The 25995-nt window shown below is 41.5% G+C and overlaps 1 non-coding gene across 1 annotated transcript; it reads left to right on the forward strand.

Annotated features, from left to right (window-relative positions):
* The first annotated feature begins 7553 nt into the window (after positions 1 to 7553).
* On the forward strand, positions 7554 to 7628 carry Trnat-agu. Its single transcript has one exon. It is a non-coding gene; the product is annotated as a tRNA-Thr (tRNA).
* Positions 7629 to 25995: the final 18367 nt, after the last annotated feature.

The following is a 25995-nucleotide window of genomic DNA, read 5'->3' on the forward strand; positions in this document are numbered from 1 at the left end:
AGAAGGATTACATGAATTCCTCTGTGGGTGTTGTAATTAGCCTAGTCTTGGATTTACGGTCCCTATGTGAGCTATATACTGACATAACAAGTCATGGGATAGCAATATACGCGCATACAAATGGCGATACGGAACAAAAGGGCAGTGCATTGGCGGGACTGTCATTTGTACACAGGTGATTCACGTGCGAAGGTTTCCGACGTGGTTATGGCCCCACAATGGGAACTGAGAGACTCTGAACGCGGAATGCTAGTTGGGGCTAGATGCAAGGGACATTTCATTTCGGAAATCGTTAGCAAATTCAGTATTTCGAAATCCAGTGTCAAAAGCGTGCCCAGAGTACCAAATTTCAGGCACAGCCTTTCACGACGGACAACACAGTGGCCGACGGTCTCCACTTAACGACCGAAAGCGGCAGCGTTTGCGTACAGTTTTCAGTGCTAAACGACAAGAAACACTGCTTGAAATAACCACAGAAATCAATTGGGACGTACGACTAACGCATCCATTAGGACAGTGCGGCGAAATACGGCGTTAAGTGGCTACGGCAGCAGACGACCGACGCGAATGCCTTTGCTAATAGCACGACATCGCCTGCAGCGCTTCTCCTTGGCTCGTAACCTTATCAGATGGACCCTGGACGATTGGAAAACCATGGCCTGGTCAGATAACTTCCTATTTCAGTTGGTAAGAGCTGATGGTAGTGTTCGAGTGTGGCACAGACCCCACGGAGCCATGGAACCAAGTTGTCAACAAGGAACTGTGCGAGCTGGTGGTGGCTCCGTAATGACGTGGGTTGTGTTTACATGTAATGGACTGGGTCCTCTGGTCCAACTGAACCGCCCGTTGTCGGGAAATGATTAAGTTTAGGTACTTGGAGACCATATGCAGCCATTTATGGACTTCATGTTCCCAAACAACGATGGAAATTTTGTGGGTCACAATGCGCCTTGTCACTGTGCCACAATTGTTCGTGACTGGTTTGAAGAAAATTCTAGACAGTTAAAGCGAATGATTTGGCCACTCAGATTGTCAGAAATGAATCCTATCGAACATATATGGGAAATAATCCAGAGATCAATTCGCGCACAAATTCCTGCAGTTACGGACTGCTATAGAGGCAGCATGGCTAAGCAGTTCTGCAAGGGACTTCGACGACTTGTTGAATCCATGCCACGTCGAGGCTCTGTACTATGCCGGGCAAAAGGAGGTCCGTCACGATGTTAGGAGGTATCCTATGACTTTTGTCACCTCAGTAAATATTCCTAGATTCCTCACTAAAGGCTGATTATTAAATTAGTATACTTTGGCAGGATATTTGGCATCTGCCAGCTGAGGGTTTTCAACATTTCTGTGGCGCCCTCCGCTGAGTCAAAAATACCTGTATCTATTCGTGCCTCCTTTCATTCTATACGTTCAATACCCCTTGTTATGTCTCTCTGGTGTGGACCCCACACACTTGAGCACTACTAGATGGATCCCAAGGATGTATGAAAAAAATCACCTTTGTAGATTGCTTGTACAAACCAAAGATAATGAAGCATTCAGAAGCGGAGGAGCAAATGAAATGAAAGTTCAAGGTCTGGGATGGAATGTGCTGTTGTTTCAGTGACTACAAAATCGAGTTATACACTAACAACTTGGCAGTATGAGGTCCCGTTTGTCAATACGACATTGCACCCCTTGTAGCATGGGTTGATGCATTAATTGTGTTTGTAAGGGTGTAATAAGGTCTCTCCTGAGGCAAGATGTCCCACAGCAGTTCCTTGGTATCCTCCTTACTGTCACTGGGATGGAGCTGACATCCGAGCCGATCTCTCACACGTTCTTTTGGGGACAGATCTGGGAATCGTCCTGACCACAAGAGCACCTCAACATTGAGGAAACACGTGCCATATGTGGATAAGCATTTTCCTACTGAAAAATGACACCACGATCCTGTCGCGCTAAAGGCAGCGCGCTAGGATGCAGGATGTCAATGAAGTACTGTCGTCCCACCAGAATTCCCTTAGTTCTCTGAAGTGATACTCGATACATCCCCACAGGAGTAATCCAAATGTCATCGGAGGAATGGAACCTATCCCCAGGTCGCCGCCACACTTGTTGGCGGTGGTCGTCAGGTGTAATGCAGAACCGCGATTCATCGCTGAACACAGTGTCGTTTAACAACGCTCTATGCCTCCCTATCACGCCACCACTCCAAACACAGCCGATCGTGTTATGGTATTAAAGGCAGCCTATGCATGGGATGGTTATTCTCTAGTCCTCCGCCTTCTCCTAGTCTCCGACCAATGGTGTAGGACGACAGAGAATGTTGCTGGGAGTTCATGCTTGTTCTTGGACAGTAGGCGAAGATGAGGAGGAGTTACAATGTGTCTGTTGCACAATGTGTCTGTCCTCACTTGGGGTGGTCGGTTTAGTCTGGCCACCGAAGCTTTGACAACGAGCAGGCCCGCCCTCACATTACCTTGCAGTCGAAAATCGGGCCATTGTTACATCCGACCGCCCCATAAATTAGGATAGTGCACAATTCGACCAGTGGAAAATTGGAAGCTCAGAATGAGGCCCCTCTTTAAACTTTGATAAGGCAGTCTCACATGGGTACGAGTCATCCTCCTCAGTTTCAACGTGTGGCAGTATTTACTATCCTTATTTACCGTACATAACAACACTACAAACTAACAACACTATTGCACATTCTAGCTGTCACAGGGAGTTGCAGCTCTAACCATTTACATAGAGGCCGATGGCGTGTACGTGTACGAAGTTACACTGCCATCCGACCATGTTTTTCTGTGTGTTGCACTTTTTTTTTTGCCAGGCACTGCATTTTGACAGTATCGTGCCAATGAACCAATGTCCGCCAGGGTCATACGAACAGAATAGATGAAGAGAAACGTTCTAAGCTAACAAGAGTACAGACCTAATGGACGAAAGCACTTGGACTCTTTCGGGAATTCAGAATTGAAATTTTGCCATTTCTGTGAGATTGTACCGTTTATAAGCTTTTTATTATGACTGACCCATTCCTTATATAGGAAGTTTTCACTACTCTAAGAAAAGCACAGCTCAGTGAGGAATTATTTCTGATGACAGGAACTAACAGCACATAAGTAACGATACCCATATGTTTTATGAGTATGTTCTGCGTATGGCACATCAGACTCAAGTTTTATTATAAAATTACCATCCACTGCAAAATTTAAGAATGTACGCAATAGTTAGTCAGGTTTTATAGGTAAGTAATACTTACAAGCATATACTATATGTGCAGGTATTCCAACCAACGTCGATAATGTTTTGGGATGGAGCATACCTGTATTCCCTCCTTTCCTCAACTCCAGCGCCATTTATGTGTTAACGAGCCCACTGCTAAACGATAATGACTCAGTACTGTGAAATATGTGTATCTGTAGGAACTAGCTTAACAACTGGGGCAACCTCCCTTACACTTTTTGTACCGGCAGAAAGAGTAACGAAGAATCTGACGCTGATATAGTCAATTTTGTTTAATGTATGGCTTCTTCTTCTATCGCTTGTGCCATTGGCCAGCATCGGCCGTGAGTCTGCATTGTGATTTACGGATTTGGAAAAGTTAGTTCAAGGATTTGACGGATGCCCGTCCTGTCGTACGTATACCCCAACTTTTGCATGCACTGTCATTCATGTGAAAGCGAGGAAAGTTTTCCAACTGTTTGCGAATCATGTAACTGAGGCGAGACACGGGTACCAGCCCGGAATCCACTTAATGGTATGTGGGAAATCACCTAAAAACCTCATCCAGGGTGAGCGATACACCTATCCTCCTCTTCAATCAACGGAGTGGTTTCAGGCGGAAGTAGGCACACCTCCCGGACCCCTAAGCGGGGCCTTAACACGCATGGCTATCCGAGTTTGTGACAATTCATCTCTGAAGCTGATCACTATTCATCATTTATAATATATGCAACTGAGCGTATGAAACTCGACATTTCTTTAAAGAAATATTTGCGTAATTTCTCACGGCGAAATGTCGTCCATCAATATTGATCAGAGAGTTTTATGGCATAGGAATCCTGAAAATTTGACTGAGTAACGACCTTGAGGAAGAAAAGGACTGTTTCGACTTCTCGTATTCGATGTCGCTTTTATCGAGCCTCTATAAAGTGGATCCGCTTGAGGGGTCCCCAAGGAGCGATCGTTCTTGCTATTGAGGGCGTCTTTGTAACGCTCTCAATGAGTTTCAAAAATTCATAACCCAGCATTAAGTTCCGCTAGTGGTATGAAAACTTATCGTTTTCGCGATGAAAAGTTAGCAGTTGCTTAATTAAACAATGAAATTAATGACTGCTTTTATTGGTTCATTTATCTCTGGTACGTAGTAGGAAATCTGAAGAATGTGTATACCTCCGTGAAAGAAAGAGATGGACATACAGAGGAACACCTTTGGAATGAAAAAACCGGAATTACCACATGCCTTCAGCTGATTGTTTACATTTTGCGCTACAACCGAGTTTTTAATCATACACTAATTTGCCTTGTTTTCATATCTTTAGTAATTATAAATAGCAATACGGATCCAAATTGAAATTCATCAAAGAAGGGGAAGTTTCTTTTCTTAGGTAAGTACCACAAAAGTTCACTTTATAGTTGTCATGCTAGTATGAAGTCCTTTATATATAGAAAAAGCGAGACACCATGTTGTAACGAGTTAACATCGTAGGACTAATTAAAGCGACTGTGTGGTCACAAACACTGATGAGCCAAAACATTATGATCGCTTGCTTAATAGCTTGTTTGCACGTCTTTGGAAGGAAATACATAACTGATTCTGCGTGCCAGGGATCCGATAGTTTGTTAGTAGGTTTGTGGAGGTATGTGACATTATATGTATACGCACAGGTCATCTAATTCGCGTAAATAACGGTCCGCTGTTTTGCGTACGCGCTTATGACACCCGATAGTGACGCCGATGTGCTCCATAAGATTTATATCAGGCGAATTTCGTCGCCGAGACATCTACGCGAGTTCATTATAATGCTCCTCCAACCACTGTAGCACGGTTCTCGCTCCGAGATACGGACAATTATACTGCTGACAGATGACATCACCGTCGGGGAAGACATCAAACATGAAGGTATGCTGGTGGTTCACAAATGACAGCGTGTCTTCGATTACTACCGCAGGTCCCATTCAAGCACAGGAGAATATCTCCCATAGCATAATACTGCTCTCACCAGCCTACTTCCGTGAGGCTCTGCACGTTCCTAGCCGCGTTCACCTTGACGACGGCGTTTGTGGAGACGACCATCGGCTCATTGCAGCAAAAATGTCATTCACACGAAGAGCCAACATGTTTCCATTGATCGACGGTCGAATCCCGATGGTTCTGTGCCAGCTCAAATCGTAATTTACGCTGTCGTTGCGTCAACATGTGAAAGACGTAGTGGTGGTCTGCTGCGGAGCTCCATGTTCAACAAAGTACGATGGACGGTGTGTTCAAAAACACTTGTGTGTGCACAGTCATTGTGCTCTTCCGGCAGGGATGCCACAGACTAGTATCTGAGTCGTGGACGTCCACCCACTTAACGCCTAGTGGTAGATGCTCACGGCAGACTCAAGTAAACATTCGACCGGCTTTGCCGTTTTCGAGATACTCGTTCACAGGCTCTGCGTAATAATATTCAGCCCTTTGTCAAAATCGCTTATCCCAATGGATTTCCCCATCTGTAGAGCCTATCTGCGCTGGGGTGATCCCTCGTCGGTGTCTGCTCCGCTTACATACTTTTGTTATCGCAATACATGCCCACAACGCCACCAGGTGGCATCCGACGTCGCACTGGGCAGTGGTCAAAATGTTTTGGCTGATCAGAAAATTAGTTAGTTAGTTGGTTGCGTGTTCCATTGATCAATCGCACGGTACGGTAGCCGTTATGATGTGGAACGTGTCAAGTGCACAAGAAATGCACGTATGAAACAAGATTGTTTTAATATATATTACAATACAGAGTTAAAGATTAATACTCTATTATTTACCCCATTCCCTTAAATGGCACAAAATGCATATAGTATATTTATAAATTTATTTATTCTTATTCAAGAATTCATCTATGGTATAGAAGGAGTTGTCAAGGAGATATGATTTCAATTTATTTTTGAAGCTATTACTGCTGTCTGTCAGATATTTTATTTCATTTGGTAATTTGTCTAAAATATTTATAGCAGCATATTTCACCCCTTTCTGCGCCAAAGATCGGTTGATTAAAGGATAGTGTAAGTCTTTCTTTCTTCTTTTATTATAATGATGAATGTCACTGTTGTTTTTAAACTGGTCGATGTTGTTGAGAACAAATTTCATTAGTGAGTAAATGTACTGTGAGGCTGTTGTAAGAATTCCCAATCTTTCAAAAAGATGCCTACAAGATGTGCGACTATGAAACCCACACATTATTCTAACCACTTTCTTTTGAGCAGTGAATACTTTTTGCGTAAATGTTGAGTTACCCCAAAATATTATTCCATATGACATCAGAGAGTGAAAGCGTGCTTAGTGTGTTAGTTTACTGATTTATATATCCTCAAAATTGGCAATTATTCTTATTGCAAAAGTTGCTGAACCTAGTCGCTTTAGAAGACATAAAATACGAATTTTCCAATTAAGATTCTCAGCTATATGTACCCCAAAAACTTAGTATTCTCTACCCTGTCTACTGACTTCTGTTGATGTGTTATATTTATTGAAGGAACTGTACTTTTTGCAGAAGAAAATTGGATGTACTTTGTTTTTTCAAAGTTTAGAGCAAGCCCATTTGCAGAAAACCAATTAATGACTTTTCCAAAGACCTTACTTGTATCATTTTCAATTGGAGTTTCTATTACTGGATTAATAATGATGCTTGTATCATCAGCAAACAGTGTCAGCTCAGCTTCCTGTTTCAGATAGGAAGGGAGGTCTTCACATATATCAAGAACAGAAGGGGACCCATGATTGATCCCTGTGGAACACGTAGTGTGTTTATCAGACAAGCGTGGGAGTGTGCTGCCACCCAATCCGTTGAATGTGTAAATACTACGATCAAGTGTTACATTCGATAAGATTTATGTACAACTTTCTGAGTCATTACTTCCAAGATCTCCCAACTATTGAGCTTAAAATAGTCACAATAACAAACTGTAGCTCTGCTATGTGCGATTGACGAAGATTAAAGGCATGATATCACAATAGAAGAATTTTGTCTCTAACAATATTTCAGCGTGTGATAACTCGCTAGTTTTCTACATCTCGTAGATCCAAATTCGATGTTTTTGGGACATTTCCTCCATGGTGTACTGGGGGGGGGGGGGGGTCCATTTTGGACATGTCTGAAAGAACATACAACAAATGCATAATTAAGGTGAGGACGACCGATGATCATTTAAGTGCTGATGCACGCCAGGGTCGAACCCTTACGGGAATTGGCAAGATGTCACGAGTAATGAGGCCAAAGAGCATCAGTAGTATCTGGTATAAGTTGAGAATTTGGGTCTGACGAGAGACATGCTGGGATAGTCCACGCGGCTGTGGTGGCCACTGTGTCCGGATAGCGTAGTGGTCACCGCATCTGCCTAGTAAGCAGGAGAACTGGGTTCGAGTCCCGGTTCGGCAAACATTTCAGCTTGCCCCATTGATATAAATCAATATTCATGTCTTGAAGTCACATGATATGTTGATAAATATTCTGTTTTGCGCATCTGAATGCTCATTCCGTACATATTCCCAATGTATGCAGGGACAGGCTGATGTCAGTAGAAATTAGTGACATGAAACAACTCTTTCTATACTGGTAACGATAGTGCAGCAATAACAGCTTCAAGAAAGATTGTAGTGGGTCCTGGCTCCGTTAAGTATGGGAAAGTGGACAATACCGTGTCTAATTGTAAGCAAAGTACTAACCGATTTATTCTTATCCGACTGAAATAAGACTAAGAACTATTATCGCTGTACAATTACAGGAATTAATTAAATACTTTGTGGGAGACTAGAGATCTATAGCGGGAAAGAAGAGTACAACAGAAAAAATAGGCAATATGAAACTGAGGAAACAAGTACTTCCTTTCCCCTCAGTCGCATAGCACGAAATAACGTAAAGTCATCCATCAGTAATGATAGGAAACTATCTTACGTATTTGATATGCAACGGGATTGTACAACACTGTAGTCGCCTACTCGCTTTCCGAGCTGCACAAGACGGAATTCTGTTGAAAGTATGTCACGTAATCCATTAACTGACGTAAGACGATACAGCTGGGTCGCGGAAATTTTGGCGTCTGTCGGGTTGTTTACAGTAGCTTGTCAGCGCACTCCTCGTTTAAATAACTCGTGTCGTGTGTTCCTTGTCCATTATTTTTTTGAGCGGATAGCTTAAGAACGGTCTTTCCCATTAATCACTCACGAGAATTAATTATGACATGCCTGAATAACAAAATCTATACAGTATTGCCTTTGCATAAGAATTAAAATAGTAAACATGTGCGGAGATGTCGTCAACACACTCAAATTTTCTTTTATTTTCTGCTTGTGCAGTGACAGCTCTGTAACTATTTTGAGCTGCCAGTAGTTCTACCGTCGTTTTGTGCATGTAGACATCAAATGAAGGCGGGTAGCTGTCCTCTTGTTAAATAATATGGACCATACCGTGCTTCCAGCGCTGATTAACATGAATGTTAAGAAAATATGAATGTTAACAAAAACCACCACAGCTGTTATTTCAGGTGCATTTATTAGGACACGACCGGTGTCATTCTGTACGAACATCATCAGGTGCCCTCCAGTTCAGCAAGACAAAGATTAGGCTAAAAGCTACGAAAAAAGTGTAGAATACAAAGTTGATTATTTTCGAGGGGGACATCTTCTAGTGCTAAAATTAGCCTGCCGCCCCAGGGGGGGCAACTTAGAATTTAAAATGGGAACCCCAAATTTAAATTGCAAAATCAGATTCTACATAAAGAACTATATACATTTTGTCTTAAACATTTGTTTTGATTCTTGGTAATTGGCGCTGTAATTCAGGAAAATCCATGTTCCCACTTTTGCGTGGAAAATGGTTACGGATAAATAAAAAATAATTATCTAGTTCGTAAATTTTGATTCGCTAAAACTAAAACTCTTCGTCTCTCCCCATAGCGTGGGGTTTGAGAGAGAGGAATTAGAGTTTTTCAAATTTTGACGAAAATATTAATCTTTTCCGCAGATTCGGATAAGTCAACATTTGTAAAACTATAATAGCACTCTCTCAAACCCCACTATATGGGTAGAGAGGGAGAGGTTTAGTTTTAGAGGATCAAAATTAACGAAGTAAATAAGTATTCTTTATTTATCCGTAACCCTTTTCCACGGAAAAATGAGAACATGGATTTTCTTGAATTACAGCGCCAACTACCAAGAATCAAAACAAATGTTTAAGACAGATGGTTCAAATGGCTCTGAGCACTATAGGACTTAACTTCTGAGGTCATCAGTCCCCTAGAACTTAGAACTACTTAAACCTAACTAACCTAAGGACATCACACAAATCCATGCCCGAGGCAGGATCCGAACCTGCGACCGTAGGCGTCGCGCGGTTCCAGACTGTAGCGCCTAGAACCACTCGGCCCCTTCGGGCGGCTTGTTTAAGACAAAATATATGTAGTTTTTTTATGTAGAATCTGATTCTGCAATAAATGATGGGGGTTCTCATTTGAAATTTTAAAGTGGCCTCCCACCCCACCCCCAGAGGGCTAATTTTAGCACCAGCGTATGTCCCCCTCGGAAACAATCAACTTTGGATTATACACTTCTTGGTGTGAAGCTTATTTTTCGATTTATTCTGGTTCGTCAACTTAAAATTTACACCCCGTATGTATCATTGTCGCAAGGAATATTCATCACCAACCTCCGTAAATAATACTACCGAAGCAGCAGAAATGTGCTGATGTTATGATTTAAAATGAATAATTGCCCAATAAAGATTTGAAAGGTACATGTTGGAATGTGACATGTAAAATGCCTCACCTCTTCGCTGTGCTTGGTATAAGCACAGTCAGTAGCATGTGTCAAGTACATTTTGCAAAAACTGCATATAAAGGAAAGTATGTTTGAACAATGAAGTGCATAATTGTCCTGATCTACATATGTACTTAATTGGAAAAAAGGAGGCCAAATTTCATTTTTGGATGGACAAATACTTACAAAACCGGACGGAAGCTTAGGGCACAATGTCCACAAGAATTACTATCAAAAGAAATAGCTACTCTGACACGGAGATAAAGCAAAAAAAAAAGTGATTTTCTATCGAAAAAGAACGAGCTAAAGTGAAAGTTCTGACCAGTCGTGAAAACAGACAGAGTTCGTGTGAGAAGGGTGCTGAGAAGACACGGTTTTGACACAGTGTTTAAACCGACCAGAAACGAGTGCAAATATTTCAACGCTGAAAAGGACCCACGCCCGCCACTCGTCACAACAGGAGTGTACAAAATCCCCTGTGGTCGCAAATTAAAGGGCATCGACAAATTAACCGCGATCGATTGCCATTGTTTCTCAAGTTTTAAATGTTTTGTGTGTTATTAGTATTCCTACTTGTGAGTGAATAGTGATACACCCACCCAGTTAAAAGAAATTTCAGTCAAACTGCAATAATCTAGCTACTTGAAATGGATGTAAGAAACTTTTTAGCACAGGGAAAGGTACGTACATACTTATAATAATGCAATTATTATAATGTCTTCATTAGTTATGTAACATAACTTAATTTTACTCTTTCGCTTTTGTTTGGTTCGGATTATTTAGAGGAAATTAGGTGGGTGGGTATTATACCAACTTACGAAGATTTATAGGGAGATCTGGGTAATGTGAACTATCCTCAATTAAACGTCTATTTACTTTTTGTCAGCAATCAAATTTTTTTGTAACTAAAGTACATCAAATCGTGTTAATGTTATAAGCGCGAAATTTTATGAGGATGTCTGAATACTGGATGGATTTTGATTAAACTTCACAGCAATAAATCTTATACATCAGAATAACACAAAGGCCACTTTTTACTGCGAGAAGATATCTCTTTCTCACGAGAAAATTTAATAAAGCGGGAGAAAGTGCGGGACGGAAAGCTAATAATACTTACATGGTATCGTGATCAAATGTTTATTCTCTAACCCATTTTTATTTCAGCATTTTTACTTATCAGTTTATTGTCTAAGTAGTTGGTTTCGAATACTTTGCTTTACTTCGAATACTGTTTCCAACACAGATCTGCTATATTTTTATTACTTACTATCTACATTATTTAATTATTTAAAAATTTCATGTAGCAATTTTTTTTTAAAAAATGTTGTGTTATTATATCCGATGACTGCAGCTCAACAATAAAATTTCAAATAATTACATCTGCATAATATTTTCACTGCTTCTGCGTCAGCTGAATTTATGCTGCCATCTGCATCTGGTGCACAGAATCAAATGTACTGTCATAACGACGCAGGTCAATGTTTACGTCGTTCATATCACATGACATCATCTCAAAAACTTGAAATTAAAAAAAAAAAAAAAAAAAAAAAGGTTGCGTTCCATCTCCAAATTATGACTTAGTTAAGGACGCTGTAAATTAAAAATAAACAGTGTAAGTGCAGTTCAGTGGCAGACTATGCTCCTTTCCACCAACGATAACAAATATGTAAGATTTGCGTATGGTGAGGCTTTTCACTCGCTATAAAGATACGCATGCGGCATCTCAAAGCCACACGTCATCAGCTACAGCTGCGAAATGTTTTGTTGAAAATATGCCAGTCTTCTTACAGTTGATTTCCGCTCACCAAAAACAACTAGAAGCCGAAAAGAGAGTCGTAGGATCGGCTGTGATTGTCTTTGGTACATATAACCTACCTCCAGAGGGCAAAGAACAACATGAAGTTGTTTTTGAAGATCTATAAAACTTATATTTGCATATGGTGACTAAATTACAAAAGAATGCGCAGAAAACTGTGCAAAAATACCACATACACTTCACCAAAAATTCAGAATGAAATAATTGATTTGCGAGGAGACGTCGTTGGAGACGATATCATTAATGGCGTAAAGAACGCATTTGCCTATAGGATCTTGGCAGACGAGAGGTGTGACATATCACGAAAAGAGCACCTTTCCATTGGTGTTAGGTTTTTTGATGAGGGAATGGTGGTGGTTTGTGAAGAGTGTCTTGGTTTTGCGGAATTAACTGCCATGGATGCGAAATCTATAGCCTCTACCATTGACGATTTGATAGTTAACACAGATCTTGATCCCTGAAATTGCGTGGGAGAGGGCTACGACGGAGTTTGGACTGTCAAGAAAGAATGATGGTGTCCAGAAAATTATAAGAGATAAATATAAAAAAGCGCTGTTTTTTCATTGTACTAACAATAAACTGAAATTAGTCCCACAGGATTTAAACCAAATGCCAGTAATACGAAATATAGTAACCACAATGAAATAAAAAATTTACTCAGAGACTCGGTCTTTTGTCAAAAGTGTGTACCAAATATTCCAGTGCTCTGTGAAACTAGATGGTTCCAGAAATATGAAATTATCAGCATTTTAAAGAGAATTACGTCCAGGAGGTCTGGCGCTATTGACACTGTCGAAACAGTGGAACTAGAAAACACGCTTTTCAGTTGCATTGGGCTGCTACAAATTCTGAATTTATTGTTAGTGTTTGCACAATATTTTGCATTGCTGCAACCAATAAAACGGTTATTAGTAGACTGCAAAAAGTGGTCTGCAGCTGTGGTCTAATGCATGTATGACTAGTGATGGATTAACGAACATGTGCATTTACAGATTATGTTGTCTTACGATGTTTGAATACGTGTACTAGCACTGTGTAACAACGGCACAAATGTATTTAACAGGATTGGCAACGATATACAAGTGTGTCAGCTTACATTACATTGACATGGCTTAAAACCATAATATGTAAGTAACATGGCTACATAGCTCAAATGTTTTGAGTAATCGGCATAACGTCGAGATACATAATGAATCTGTAAAATAATTCTCTTAAACATTCTATATTTTTCAGCAGCACTTGATAATGGCCTAAGGCCGAAATTGCAACAGTGTAATAAAAACTTATAACAATCACGGGCGTAAAGATGATGTCCTTAAAAAGAATTTTATGACTGTGGATCCCAGCTCCAACAATTGTATTCATTGTTAACAAGTGTATTCAATAGTAAATGCTCTGCAGTCCAAAAGTATGGACATGCTACTGTGTTCACACCATATCAGAAGAATAACTGACACATCGTGAATGTGTTGATCTTCAAAGCGGGAGTTTCGTAGCAGAAGCAGAGACAATCGATAACGATCTTGAGATTGATTTTAGAATGCCACGTATCACAAATCGGCAGACACATCGTGCAAATCCTCCAGGACTGCCTGCAGTTATTAAAATTTAAGTGGTTTTCTTGGTGAGACTGAACTGTGGTACACTATGTGGGAACAAAAAATATGATGTAAATGGAGCTTGTTGCGCCAGTTAAAAAACTCTACTGTTTTATCCAATGATAAATCAGGCGCTTCACATTTCACTTGCGAAGCTCGGCACAAGAGTCATCGAAAGATCGCTCAGTACGTTACGAATAGTCAACATTTTGTAACTATCGATAATGAGGAAAAACGCCCTGTTCGCCTCTGTATGATAAGTGTGCATAGAATGAGCGTTCTAGAAGCACAGTATAAATTTTAAACTGAAACACTAACCAGATTTTGCCAGAACCCTCGCAGATTATCGTTGGAGTAAAATTAGTTAGTAACTTAAATGAATAAATATACTACTACTTATCGATTTTTTCTACTTTTGCTCCGCCCCTAAGCAAATGCTACGGACGCTCATGAACATGTGGCTTAAATAACATGAGAGTAACAATTGTCATCTGGGAAATATGGATAAATTGGAACTGGCAGAGCGTGGACAGTGTAATGATACAGTTAATTTGATAAATTAGGCAACATTTAAGACCAACGCTTTCAAAACATAAAGGCAGAGCATAATTTTCGTCCTTAGTTTTTTCGGTTTTACTAAATCAGTTTGAGGTATTCCGATGTACACGCAAATGTTCTCGAAATGTAGCCTGTAATGCCATCTGTTAATGACGTGCAGAACTAGTTAGATAAATGCTTTTGTATTTTTGTTTGCGCAAAATTACGTACTTTCTTTCTTATTTATTGTATGAGCCAGTTTGAAAAGTTCATCGTACAAAAAGGCAGTATGTCGTGTGAATTAAAATTTGCGTATAAAAATTTTGTGAACTTTTCAAGGAGAACTCCAGTAGGTAGGTCAAATAATTTATTAGTGTTAGAAGAGTAGGACTAAATAATCTTTGGCTTACTGTCGTTGAGGGGAGCAGTGCGCAGGAATACGGCTGTGTGCGCTGGTAGCTCTCGTAAGAAAGCATGTCACTTAAATTCGTATACGGTGACAGTGTATTGAGATGCCAGAGGAGAGTGTTTGCTAGTATGAGTTATTTAATACCGCCACGGAAGAACTTGCTTTTGGCTAATAATTTATTCTACAGCCTATCATCATAAAGCAGCAGTAAATTTGGCTCTAAATACGAATATGATATCTATAATATCTTAGACAATCGGTGCCACTGTATTAATACTAATGTTTGGTGCATTCATAGTATAGTAATTTGCATGTATGTGCGTTTGCGTGCTTATTCATTATCATTACGCCCTAGTGTCGTTACACAAGTCAGTACTACAGAATATTACGTAAGTAGCAGTACCTGCGTCAACCTTCCAACTATCGTCATTGTTTTCTTTCTATTTGACTAAATTTTCTCATTTTTGCGCACGTAAAAGTAAAATATTATTATCGTGTGTACTTAATATTTTCAGTTTCAACTCGACGTTAGGTATCCGACACTTACGATTATTTTTCTAATTGAAGATGATAATTAAATAGTAAATCCTGTCGGCAGCGTTACTATTGTGGCTAGAGAACCACCAAATTGTAAACGAATTCCTCGCCAAGCCGTGAATAGGGATGCCTACCGGCCGCCGTGTCATCCTCTCCCGGCCGTTTTGCAGAATTTCCAGACCGTGGAGCGGCTACTACTCGGTGAAGTACATCCCAGTTGGTGTCACGAGGTTGAGAACACTCTGCACCAGTCCTCTCACCAAGGAAAAAGTCATTATTAGTACTGGGAATCGAACCCAGGTTCTCTGAATGGCAGCCATCGACAGTGACCGTTCAGGTACGGAGACGGACCTTTAACAGAAAAGAAGGGTTGAAATTAAACACGTCGTGGGCTCACTGCTAAATCAAGCAAACAATGACAACTCTCCCGCACTACAAGATCAGTAACACACGTCAGCGCGACTTCATATCTTAGGAAGCCGTTTGATGATGTAAAGACCCGGCCATTTTATGGATTCGTGTAAACAGTTCGTCTTCCTGAACGTGTTTTAGTTTGAAGTTGCCATCTGAGTCTGACGTCTCCAGCATTAGGAGACGAAACGTTAGACAAAGAAACATGCATTAGCCCACGGCCTAATGCTTATGGACAGGAGTGTATTACTGATCCGGCCGTGGTGACCGAGTGGTTCTAGGCGCTTCAGTCTGGAACCGCGCGACCGCTACGGTCGCAGGTTCGAATCCTGCCTCGGGCATGAGTGTATGTGATGTCCGTAGGTTAGTTAGGTTTAAGTAGTTCTAAGTTCTAGGGGACTGATGACCTCAGATGTTAAGTCCGATAGTTCCGTTCTTAGAGCAAAAATTAATGCACTTTCTTTCAGCTACTTGTATACTAAATGAGTACTCGTCGATGCTACCAAAACACATGGAACCTTTACAGGAACCAACAAAAGACTATATATTCAATATGGCCGAACACAGTACAGATACTTTTCAGGCGTGTTGACCAACACAGCAAAAAATAGCACGAAACTACAAAATTCCAGTTATTTTTTGAACAGACTTTGTAGGTTTAGGTTTCCTGTGACTTCGCTAAATCACCTAAGATAAATGGTGGGATGGTTGCCTTGAAAGAATACTGCCGGATTTCTTTCGTAGTCCGGGAGGTTGTGCTCAATCTCTAATGACCTCATCATCAACGGGACACTGAACCTTAATTTCCCTTTCCTTGCTGCAGTTTACGCTGGAAACTTTGCTGCGTTTTGTCAGGTTTTAGAGCATCATACACACTCGGTCCCCTGTTGTGTGCTTCTCCTTTATAACACACACATTCTATGTTGTGGAGCTGCTCATACTACATTCAGACTGACGTTAAAACCAGAGCACTACGTATGTGTTGCCGTGTAAAGCTCCGCATAATTGGGACAGTATTGTGTCTATTCATATGTATTCAAGTGCACACGACGGTCCGGAGCACCATTATGTTCTCCAACAACAGCTTACCCTCTACCAGCTAGATGGATGTACAACGCAATGCCAGAAGTGAAAGTTTAAGATCCCTGTTAAAGATATCATTATGATATCATGTCCAGTTCGGTTGAAAATATTTCGTATAGCACTCCAACAATTCATAAGAACACTGTGTTTTGTCGTTCTCTGAATCAGAGATATATCAATGTTCTATGTCTTGCAACACTTTGGTTGCTTTCGTATGAGTAACAAAAAGAGCCACTCTGCAGTTAGTGTATGATACGTTAAACAAATGGGTGTAATAATTTTTAGAGTGCCCGTTACAATTTCTTTGAAAGTTTAAAACGTACTTAATTACCATTTATCTTGATTTTTGTACTCACAAACAGTGACGCATAATGAGGAACTGAATTACGCATATTCCCAGTAGTGTGTAACGTCTTATTTCGATGAGTCATAGTATGGACATTATCATCGCTGCCCACAATTCATGTGGAGCGATTGAAACTGGATGCAACGAAACATCTCGATGGTTGCCAGTCTCGCTGTGGTCAATACCAATACGATTAGATGCCTAGAAGAAGACGAAAGTACACCCATATCCGTGGAGAGTTCCTCAGATCGTTATGGCTCATTTCATGAGCGGTAGGATGGTTCTTGTCTTTCTGACAGTTGCAATACGAACTCTTCATATTATTCGTAATTTTTAATTGTTTATAAGTAATGTTTTCGCGGTATTTGGTTTGTGCTTTGTAAGTATTTGTGTGTATTTATGATTTTATATATGATTTTATATTGAATGTGGGCATTATTTATACGTATAATGGACACTGTAAAATATTATATAGTTTACTGGTCCATGTTCGGTGTCTGATCAAAAGTATCCGGACGAGCTCCTCGTGCAAGCCGTGGAGGCGCAAGGGATGTCTGTCGGTCGCCTATCATCCTCTGCCTTGCGGCGACATGTGCGTGCTGTATGGAGGTGCAAATGGTCACCAAACAGCTCTATCGGCCGTTTTGCACACTTTCCATCATGAGACTGAGAGCATCCAGTACCAGTTCTCCCACCACAGAAAGCTCCTTGGCAGTACCGGGAATCGAACTGGGTCTTCCTCAAGGCAGACATCTATACCGACAACTCTACTACGGAACAGAAAATGTACCTATACATCCGTATGTAACGGAAATTGACCGCTGGCTGTCAAGAGAGGCGGATCCATCAGTATAAAAGGAAGCGGGGGGCACTGTCAGTAGAGTAACATTAACAGCAGAATGTATGGGTCAAGCGAGACTTCGAATGTAAACTAATCTTTGGATGTCGTTTTCCAAGAAAGATTGCTTATCGAAGTCGAGGGGTCCAAACGTTACACATCGAGCGTGCGATCGTAAATCGATCATGCGACTCTGCTGGCGGCCGTTAAGAGTATGTTTACGTTGGGCACTACTATAATGGCAAAAGAAAAGCGTCAAAGATACTTGTCACTGTAAAGGAAACGACTTACCTTACTCGTCGTCGGAGTTGTCGTCATGTGAAAGTCGATTACGGTGATCTGGATGGATAATTTGGATGAGTTGAACCATGTGTTCTTCCTGAAACGAACAATTTTCTACGCTGGATAAACATGGAATTAAATTCTTCCATGTGAGAGAATCCGCCGAAGAAACGTCAAGTACACCAGACATCCAACTCAATAACGACATAAATCGTCTGGGTTTCTCTAGAAACTCACGATTAATTCACGGAGGTATGCAATTTAGAGCAACTAAGGGAACGATCAAAACAGATAAAAATGACGATCAGAAATAATTGATCAGAGGAGTCGCATGATCGATTTACGATCGCACGCTCTATATGTATCGTTTGGACCCCACGACTTCGATAGACAATCAATCTTGGAAATTACCAACAAATCCATTAGGAACATGTCAGATCTTGTTTAGTTGCCCCAGTGACTGTTGATGTTGTAACTGTGAAGTGGAAATGCGAAGGAATGTTCCCAGCTAATCCCTGACCAAGCAGACCTCATGTATTGACAGAAAGGGAGAGTCGAACATGTCAGAGTGTGGGTATAAAAAATTGCATGAAGTCAGCGATACGAATCACTCGTGAGTTCCACAGTGTTACCAGCAGTCCAACTACATTGAAGAGCCAAAGAAACTGGTACACCTGGCTAACATCGTATAGGACCCCCGCGAGCACGCAGAAGTGCCGCAACACGACGTGGAATGGACTCGACTAATGTCAGAATTAGTACTGGAGGGATTGGTACCATTAATCCTGCAGGGCTGTTCATAAATCGGTAGGAATACGAGGGGTGGAGATTATTTCTTAGCAGCCGGCCGTTATGGCCGAGCGGTTCTAGGCGCTACAGTCCGGCGCCGCGCGGCTGCTACGGTCGCATGTTCGAATCCTGGCTCGGGCATGGATGTGTGTGATGTCCTGAGGTTAGTTAGGTTTAAGTTGTTCTAAGTCTAGGGGGGCTGATGACCTCAGATGTTAAGTCCAATAGTGCTCAGAGCCATTTGAACCATTTGAATCTTCTGAGTAACACGTTGCCAGGCATCCCAGATATGCTCAATAATGTTCATGTCTGAGAATTTTGGCGGTCAACGGAAGTGTTTAAACTCAGAAGAATGTTCTTGGAACCCCTCTGTAGCAATTCTGGACGTGTGGGGCGTCGCGTTGTCCTGCTGGAATTGCCCAAGTCCGTCGGAATGCGCAATGGACATAAATGGATTCAGGTCATCAGACAGGATGTTTACGTACGTGTCACCTCTGAGTCGTATCCAGACGTATTAGGGGTCCGATATCTCTCCAACAGCACACGCCCACACCATTACATAGCCTCCACCAGCTTGAAAACTCTCCTACTGACATGCAGGGTCTATGGATCCACGTGGTTGTCTCCATACCCGTACACGTCCATCCGCTCAATACAATTCGAGAAGAGACTCGTACGACCAATGGTTCAAATGGCTCTGAGCACTATGGGACTCAACTGCTGAGGTTATTAGTCCCTTAGAACTTAGAACTAGTTAAACCTAACTAACCTAAGGACATCACAAACATCCATGCCCGAGGCAGGATTCGAACCTGCGACCGTAGCGGTCTCGTACGACCAGGCAACATGTTTCCAGTCATCAACAGTGTTGGTGCAGACGGGCCCAGGCGAGGCGTAAAGCTTTGTGTCGTGCAATCGTCAAGGGTACATGAGTGGGCCTTTGGTTACGAAAACCCGTATCGCTGATATTTCGTTGAGTGTTTGGCACACTGACGCTTGTTGTTGGCCCAGCATTGAAATCTGTAGAAATTTGCGGAAGGGCTGCACTTCTGTCATGATGAAGCATTCTCTTCAGTCGTCATTGGTCCCGTTCTTGCAGGATATTTTTCCGGCCGCAGAGATATCGGAGATTTAACGTTTTACCGTATTTCAGATATCCACGGTGAACTCGTGAACTGGTACCCAATTTATCGCTACCCCGGAGATGCTGTGTCCCATCGCTGGTAACACCACATTCAAACTCACTTAAATCATGATACCCTGCCATTGTAGCAGCAGTAACCGATCTAAGAATTGTGCCAGAGACTTGTTGTCTCATATAGACGTTGCCGGATGCAGCGCCATACCCTGCCTGTTTACATATATCTGTATCTGAATGCATCTAAATGCAAGACCTTGGCCCGGCTAGAGGGCGAGATAAATATTGACAGCCCGTCAGGATCTCATATTTTCACTCAGTATGAGACCACGGGAAGGCATGGACTACTACTTTGCTAGCAGAGAGCCACTGACTACGATGGGCCCTAGTAGAAATGGTTACGAAATGCAACACTAATAAATGAAAGATTTAGAAAATAAACAAAGAGATGTATTCTGAAATCAGTGTAGAACGCGGTACTGTTAGCCGAGGGCAGCCGCCACTGACATAAACACATTCCCAGAGTGACATACAGAAATAGCATTGACTTATAACTACACATCCTTAAATTTAGAACAGTTCGGAGGGAGAATATTTAACCGTGAGAACTGGGTTTAGGCAACAAAAGAAGGGAGGGGGGGGGGAGGGGGCAGACTTTGGAGAACCTTAGCGAATGGCTGGCGGTGCCGCTCTCCCGTATATCACGAAATATTCGCGATCGTCAAACGATTGAAGTGGTTATCGGTCCGTGTATCTCTCACTAATGTGCCTGCGGCTGAAGGAAGTAGTTGTGGTGATAACTTGCTGGATGGTCAAGCGGTCAAGCGAGTTCCGTCGACCCTCGACGCTCGTAATGAGCAGTTACACGAGCGTCGAGATTCGACGGAACTCTTCTGGCAGTGTCCATCCACCGCTCTGGTGTCTGAAGATGGCTCTATGAAAGAGTCGATACCGGTCACTCACTCCAATAAAAAAATTGCGATCAAGATTTTAACTGTAGACTAAGACTGAAGAACAAAATGGTTCAAATGGCTCTGAGCACTATGGGACTCAACTGCTGTGGTCATAAGTCACCTAGAACTTAGAACTACTTAAACCTAACTAACCTAAGGACAGCACACAACACCCAGCCATCACGAGGCAGAGAAAATCCCTGACCCCGCCGGGAATCGAACCCGGGAACCCGGGCGTGAGAAGCGAGAACGCTACCGCACGACCACGAGATGCGGGCGACTGAAGAACAGCAAAAAGGTAGGAATTTGAGGACATGGGACCAGGATAAACTAAAAGAACCAGGTTGTAGAGTGTTTCAGAGAGAGCTCTAGGGAACAAATGACAAATACAGGGGAAAGAAATACAATAGGAAAAGAATGGGTAGCTTTGAGAGATGAAGTAGTGAAGGCAGCAGAGGATCAAGTAGGCAGACGAGGTCTTGCAGAATTCCTTGGGTAACAGAAGAGGTATTGAATTTAATTGATGAAAGGAGAAAATACAAAAATGCAGTAAATGAATCAGGAGAAAAGGAATACAAACGTCTCAAAAATGAGATTGACAGGAAGTGCAAAATGTCTATGCTAGGATGACTAGAGGACAAATGTAACGATGTATAAGCATATATCACTAGAGATAATGGCAAAATTAAAGAGACCTTTGGAGAAAAGAGAAGCAATTACATGAATATCGAGAGCTCAGATGGGAAGCCAGTTCTAAGCAAAGAAGGGAAAGCACAAAGCTGTAAGGAGTATGTAGAGGGTATATACACGGATGATGTACTGGAGAGCAATATTATGGAAATGGAAGAAGACGCAGATGAAGATCAAATGGGAGATATGATACAGCGGGAAGAATTTGAGAGTGCACTGAAAAGGACCCGGAAGTAGACAATATTCCATTAGAACTACTGATAGCCTTGGGAGAGCCAGCCATTACAAAACGCTACCACCTGGTGAGCAAGATGTATGAGATAGGTGAAATACCGTCAGACTTCAAGAAGAATATAATAATTCCGATCGTAAAGAAAGCAGGTGTTGATAGGTGTGAAAATTACCCATCAGTTTAATAAGTCAAGGCTGCAAAATACTAACACGAATTCTTTACCGACTAATGGAAAAACTAGTAGAAGCCGACCTCGGGGAAGATCAGTTTGGATTCGATAGAAATGTTGGAACACGTGAGGCAATACTGACCCTAGGACTTATAAGATAGATTAAGGAAAGGGAAACCCACATTTATAGCATTTGTACACTTACAAAAAAAAAAAAAAAAAAAAAAAAAAAAAAAAAAAAAAAAAAAAAAAAAATGGCTCCGAGCACTATGGGACTTAACATCTATGGTCATCAGTCCCCTAGAACTTAGAACTACTTAAACCTAACTAACCTAAGGACATCACACAACACCCAGTCATCACGAGGCAGAGAAAATCCCTGGCCCCGCCGGGAATCGAACCCAGGAACCCGGACGTGGGTGTACGCTTACAGGAAGCTTTTAACAATGTTGACTGGAATACTCTCTTTCAAATTTTCGTGGTGGCAGGGATAAAATACAGGGAGCGAAAGGCTATTTACTATTTGCACAGAAACAACATCGCAGTTATAAGAGTCGAGAGCACAAAGGGAGTGAGACAAAGTTGTAACCTATCCCCGATGTTAATGAATCTCTATATTGAACAAACAGTAAAGGAAACGAAGGAAAAATTTGGAATAGGTATTAAAATCAATGGAGAAGAAATAAAAACTTTGAAGTTTGCCGATGACGTTGCAATTCTGTCAGAGACAGCAAACGACCTGGAAGGGCAGTTGAACGGAATAGACAGTGTCTTGAATGGAGAATGTAAGATGAACATCAACAAAAGCAAAACGAGATAATGGAATGTACTCGAATTAAATCAGGTGATGCTGAGGGAATTAGATTAGGAAATGAGGCACTTAAAGTAGAAAATGGGTCTTGCTATTTGGGAAGCAAAATAACTGATGACTGTCGATCTAGGGAGGATATAAAACGTAGACTGGCTATGGCAAGGAAAGGTCATAAATTCCCTAGGCTTAGAACCACTTAAACCTAACTAACGTAAGGACATCACACACATCCATGCCCGAGGCAGGATTCGAACCTGCGACCGTAGCAGCAGCGCGGTTCCGGACTGAAGCGCCTAGCCGGCCGCGGTGGCCATGCGGTTCTAGGCGCTCCAGTCCGGAGCAGCTCTGTTGCTACGGTCGCAGGTTCGAATCCTGCCTCGGGCGTGGGTGTATGTGATATCCTTAGGTTAGTTAGGTTTAAGTAGTTCTAAGTTCTAGGGGACTGATAACCACAGCAGTTGAGTCCCATAGTGCTCAGAGCCATTTGAACCATTTTTTGAAGCGCCTAAAGCCGGCTTTAAATTTAAGCCTCTCTTGGTGAAGGTTTCTGAGGAGCGAGCGATCAGAGTTACGTCGATTTCGGAAGGGGTTTCCCGAGAGAGTATTAAAGCCTGATCTCGAACCGCAGCACATATTGCCTCTCCGTCTTCATTGGGTTCTTGAGACCGCATAATCCTGAGTGTTGGTCATTCTAGGGTATTCAGAAAGACTCGAGTGTTTTCTAGGCATTTTTATTCGTAAACATAACAAAATTATAATGTAGTGAGTAGGCAGTCGAATCACAAATCGAACCTAACAAATCCATTTTGTCTAGGGGAAAAAATAAAACACTGTTCAAAGAAGCAAAGCAATGTCATTAAGTTTTTAATGCACAAAGCGAAACCAGTAAATCCGTATATCCTAAAACTAAAAAAAATCTCTTCCTGAAAAGGCCATGAAGGCCCAACGGTATCGACAGGCCACCGTGTCATCCTAAGTCCACAGGCGCCTCTGGATGCGGATATGGACATGCATGTGGTCAACACCCTGCTCTCCCGGCCTTATGTCAGTTTGCGAGACCGGAGCCGCTACTTCTTTATCAAATAACTCCTCAATTTGTCTCCCAAGGGCTGAATGCACCCCACTTGCCAACAGCTCTCGGCAGACCGGATGGTCACCCATCCAAGTGGTAGCCCAACCCGACAGCGCTTTAATTCGGTGATCTGACGGGAACCGGTGTTACCACTGCGACAATACCGTTGGCCAAAATCCGTATATCCTAGTCAAGTAAATTCATTGTTAGCCTGTATTCATAAAGATAAAATTGTGGAGATTAATTCTGTCTCTGTTGTAAACTTCCGATAATATATTTTTCTATGTATTAAAAAAGTAACAGTGCCATATTCTGGTTGTTTTGTGTACTGCGAGACTAACATCGTCATCTGGGGTTCTTTGGTGTTCTGTACTATAATGATTAAACATCTGAACTACTGAGCTGAGCAGACGATTTTAGACAAAATTTTAAATCAGGAAAGCTTTTTTTACAATATCCGATTTCGGTGAAATATCTCCTATACGTTGGCTCTAAGCTAAACTCATGTTGGCTGTGAAAACCCCATAGAAATTGGTTGAGTTTATTTTGGTGATTAACATGGTAAACATACAGAAAGAGACGATGGTTTTACATTTTTGTATTTGTTATAGATTATGAATGAGTTACTGCTATCACTCTTAGAGGGGGGATAGTACAGGCAGGAGGTGACATGAAACAATAATTGGAAAAAATCAATACCTGCGCTCAGGTAATAGTTTTTGGGGTCATTATGGTGATTTTTGTCAGTACCGATGATATGCAAACTAATCACATAAACGAATATAGCTCTGTAGATCTTTTATTTATTTCTTTCTTTATTAGTAGAATTGTATAGAATGTACTGTAAGGAACTTAAAGTGCAGGATTCGACTTCATTGTCAACGCACCAGCTTTTAATTTAAAAAGTGGGATCTCCAGCTGTTTTTTTGCTGATTATGGATGCGCCAAAACTTTTGAGTCCCTCGGGGCTGTGAGCCAAGAGCGTGCTGGGCAGCGAAATTAAAGCGACTCTCTTAAATGAGAGGGGAGCCTAAAACAGTTTTTATCTCACCGTTATAGCTGATTCCGACGGTCTTTTACGTTGAGGTGATTTAGGTTTCTGAAGAAAATTGTTTTTAAGACTGCATTGCTCAGTCGATAAAACCGGGGCCCTTATAGGATAAATTTGTTGTCCGTCTGTCTGTCTTACTGTTACAAGCTCTTTCTCTCAGGAAAGGATAGACGTATGAAGTCGAAACTTCTGTCACATATTAAGACCTCCAGTCCCATGGCAATGTAAGAAATTTAAGCTTATGAGTAAATGCAGTGAAGGATACGACCATTTGTTTCACATATTTTGATACTCGCACACTCACTCATCAATCTATAGGGTTACAATCATGAATTTGACAACAAGCAAGGTTTCACAGTACAAGTAAAGAAAAAATTCCGAAAGGTATTAATCTGTAATTACATCACACAAAAGAATTGTCATATGTTACCTGATTGTCTGTCTGTCTGTCCGTCCGCCTTTTAAGACCACTTACTCTCATCAACCGGTAGACGTAAAGAGTTCAAATTTGTCACATACTAAGGTTAAATGTCCCTCGGCGATGTACTAAATATGAGCTTATAAGTCAATACAATCAAAAGATACGGCCATTTATGTCTCATATTTTGATATTCGCAAACTAATTCATCAGAACCTATAGGGTACTTCCCGCTGATCTAGAATCATGAAATTTGAAAAGAAGCATGGATTCACAGTATAAGTAAAGCAAAAAAATTCGAAAATTGTTGATTTGTTATTATATCACACGAAAAATATATTTTTTGTGTCATTTGTTACCTGACTGTCTGTCTGACCTTCTGGTAGGATTCTTTTTATCTCAGGAATGGGTAGACGTACATCTCGCCTGTATCGATATCGGTAACAGGCAAGAATCTTCGAGATTATCGATTCCCGGGATGGATGAACTGTCGATATACATGTGGAACCCTCGTTGCGTGAATCCTACTCGCACTTACGCGGATTTTTTCAATAATCTAATTTATGTGTGATTACAGTCAGCCGGTAAAAGATACTGCTGTATAATTCGTCTATTGTGTTTTCAGATACATGTAAATAAAAGTAGTTTAGTTTATCTTGAAGGCAGAGCTGATAGGAGATTCGTACATACAGATAATGGCATAGTACCATATAACGCCGGCCGAAGTGGCCGTGCGGTTAAAGGCGCTGCAGTCTGGAACCGCAAGACCGCTACGGTCGCAGGTTCGAATCCTGCCTCGGGCATGGATGTTTGTG

Source organism: Schistocerca americana, chromosome 5 (genome assembly GCF_021461395.2).
Source record: "Schistocerca americana isolate TAMUIC-IGC-003095 chromosome 5, iqSchAmer2.1, whole genome shotgun sequence".
Taxonomy (NCBI): Eukaryota; Metazoa; Arthropoda; class Insecta; order Orthoptera; family Acrididae; genus Schistocerca; species Schistocerca americana.